We start from the raw sequence: 3,743 nt of genomic DNA on the forward strand, positions 1-3,743 counted from the left end.
ACTATGTATAAAATAGGACTATTCAACGCCATAATTGATCTTGTAAAACGTTTGATAGGTAACTGTTACACAAACTGTAGCTTCGGAAACAAAGCCAATACTATACACCGACAAGAGGCTGATCCAATGATTAATACTACTGTTTCTATACCAAAAACAATTACACCTAGATCTTTGAAATTTTAGGTTTTTAGAGGCCAAAAACAATCCAAAAAGGGGGCTGTAATATAGTCACAGCTTCCTCCTTCGATTAGATAAGCAGCCCTATATATTTGAGGGCTTCAGGGCCACTAGTTCAGTTCTAATCTTGACTTTACTCTGTAACCAACGAAATAAAGGCACGTGATATCTCGTTAGAGATATCACATATTTTTAAAAAGTTATTTGAGCCTTTTTCAATATAACAGTGATACGCAGACACTATATTCCTAAGGCACTTGTCACTAAGTGTACAAAACTTTTTATGTACTCAGGGAGGTATTTTTTTTCTGTCGCCGTAATTACCGTATTTTCTTGGAGGTCCTGCCGATATGCGTAACCGATACAGTAGCTGAGAACTTACACGGGTTTCCTGCCACAAGCAAACAAGTCAACTGGGGAAAAACATAAATAACATTATTGTACAATATTTCAAAAAGTAACGTGGATGGCCGGAGACAAAGTTTTTCAAAGAAAAAAATCATAACCGTAATTTTCAACTGTAGAAATTTGGCATAGTACACAATTTTACATAAAAAAAGTTTCTGAACAAAACATAACGTATTAAAAATATTCATTCTCACGAAACCTTTCCTTTTATTTCATTATATAGTATATTTTGCGCATAAAAAATATTATTTCTCATCTGCAGTAAATTTGAAATATCAGAAGAATATAATTGGCATCTAATTACTAATTTCCCCAGTACACTAGGTTCTTGATGTAATTACAAATGGTTGTAACTTTTTATTTACTTTCATGCCACAAACTATATTCTTGTTCAGTTTATCAAATTATTTATTCAATTGATTGTGTCCATTTTATTCCACATTCTGTTGGTGTGCTTGAGTGTATTTACTTCATGATTTGCTTGAAGGTTTGCTTGTTCTATTAATAGATGTGATGCTTGTTGGGTTGCTTGAAGTTTTGCTTGCTTTGTGTCTCTGCGTAAAGCAGCAGCATCGCCTTGTGACAAAACAAAAGACAAGCGACGGTTCACACCCAATCGTTTGAGTTCTGCACGAGACAGGCTCACAAACTTGTTTTTAATTGTGTCAAATACATTATTAGTTTCTCCAAACAAATTAGATATTGGTCTAATACTATCCCTGTACATCCATCCAATGATAACATCACCCCTCATCACAAGAGATGAATTCGTATCAAATTTAATCATTTCGTGATCAATAATTCTTCTTAAAAAGTCCAACTGTCGACAAGGTTCATATTTAAATATCCTGATACGAGGAAAGTTGACACCGTCGGATTCAGGAAATAATTCATCTAAACTCTCTGAACTTATTGCTGTAAAAATGAATACAAATTTGTCAATTTGAATGTTCGTAATATAATATGAAGTAGAAAGCTTAAGGAGGAAAATTCGTTAAAAACATTTTTCTATTATAAGACTATAAAAATTCACTTTTACTGAAATTTTAACAAAAAATAATGAGTGCTATTTACAATGAATGACCCTACTATCAACCGCAGCCAGATCCACCTTTATATCACTTATTTGGGAGAAACAATCATTTACAAAAACTTAAAATTTCAAACAAATAATAAACCATGAGTGCCAAGTTTACAAGAAGTGGTAATTTTTTAATATTTCGGTGTATTTTTGGGCACGGAGATGGATAGTTTCTGGGAAAAACTCAACAATTTAAATGCAACTAGCCCGACGGCATTGCTTATATGAAAAAAAATTACATAAAACTTTAGGCGATTTTTTTCAACGATGAAAGTATTGCGGGGTATATTTTTCGATGTTAAAAATTTGTTTATTAGAACTTCTTCATTTAAGATAGACACATACACGTAACATAAACATTGAAGACAAATAATAGCAGAGGAGACCACCATACAACTGATAATGATCCTACAACAGAAAATCAGGGGTCATTATCTAATCTAGGGCGATCTCTAAAATTTGAAAAACAAAGTGAATTTTAAACATAATTTTAATTTTTAAAAAGCGTCTATAGGCCAATTAGGGTGTCTCCAATGCTCTTAGGGGCTGCTTAAGTTCAACAGCAATAAAGAACGAACTCCCAGTTACACCATACACCAAACTTTGTGCCTACTACAACATCAGCGCAGAAGATTTCAAACATCGTATTCCATTCATTGACATCTTTACCTCATTAGGCACTTGACTTAATCCTTTTCTGATGATGGAAAACCAGGTTCATCCCAGAAAAAGGTAAACATTTTCAGCCAAGATATTTCCGATGATAGCTGCAGAGCGTATCATGCACACCCCGTTCTTCTAGAACCTATACAATCTAGTTGTCCAACTCATGCGGGAACGACGTACACCCAAGGACACAATGCCGAAAATTAGAAGTGCCTCATATACTGAAACTTCATATTCTCGACAATTGTATTTATTGCGCACGTTGCGGTCGTGAGACGTGGTAATGGTTGAAATTTTACCGCGATTTGGCTAGGATCAGGTGCAGTTTTTCAAATTAGCACCCGGGACGACAGTGAGGTATGTGGTTATGACATGCTAGACTTTCACGATGCGATGCCAGCATTACGCTTATTCGCGGATGCTTTTTGGCGCGTATGCACACTCTGTGGTGCCAGAAACACCCATATATTCAAGACGTATCATAGCAGTCTTTGCGAAATTGATTCTTTGGAATCAATTCCACACGGTCAAATCAAAGGCAGACACGATTATTCACCATGGATTCGACGTCAATTCTCTCTTTTTTTCACGCTTAGAATCTTGGATCACAGTGCGGTCGGTCGCATCTTGCGTCAGATTTTTTACTTCCAGTAATCCATTTAGATCTGCATCAACGTGCATTAATTTCTGTGACTATTATTTTTGTACTGAAATAGTCGTCGGCGAGGTTTAATTTTTGAGCATTGGCGCTTAGCATGCCACGACAAAGTAAAGTGTGGTTGCACTTTGAAAAACCAGTAAGAAAGTGCGGTGTTTTTACTGTCACGTTGAACTTAGCTTTTATAATAGGACTACTTTAATGAAAAAACATTTGGAAAAAGTTCATCAAGTGGTGTTAAAGTCTCTTAAAAGAAAGAAAAGCACTAATAATTCGCGACTAAATTCTCGACCTGGCGGTCATTAGGATATGCCGGAGTCTTCGACCACGCCCGATGCTGCAAGTTTTTCTAAATGTAATTAACATATTCATGATTGTACGCATATTTTATATGAATTGTCATGAAGGTTTTAGGCAGAAAAACAAAAAACGATTCCAATCCCTTTAAAATCTGATTGGAGTTGCCAAAAATACCGAGCATAACCTCAAATGATTATTCTTTTGAAAAGCCGATCTGAGCTGCCAAGCAGAACTTCAAATTCATTTGTGTACAAAATTGAGTTTTGTTGAAAATCTAACTATTTTGATAAAAAGTTATTCATTTTTGGTTGAAAGTAAAATTGTTTTGTTAATGATTCATTTGTTCGAGGTCAGAAATTAAATATTTTCCAAAAGATTCTATGTTTTAGGTAGAGGACCTAACACTTTGTTGAAAATTCATCTCGATAGAATAATGCTAAATACTTAAAT

The sequence above is a fragment of the Belonocnema kinseyi genome, chromosome 1 (assembly GCF_010883055.1).
Source record: "Belonocnema kinseyi isolate 2016_QV_RU_SX_M_011 chromosome 1, B_treatae_v1, whole genome shotgun sequence".
NCBI lineage: Eukaryota > Metazoa > Arthropoda > Insecta > Hymenoptera > Cynipidae > Belonocnema > Belonocnema kinseyi.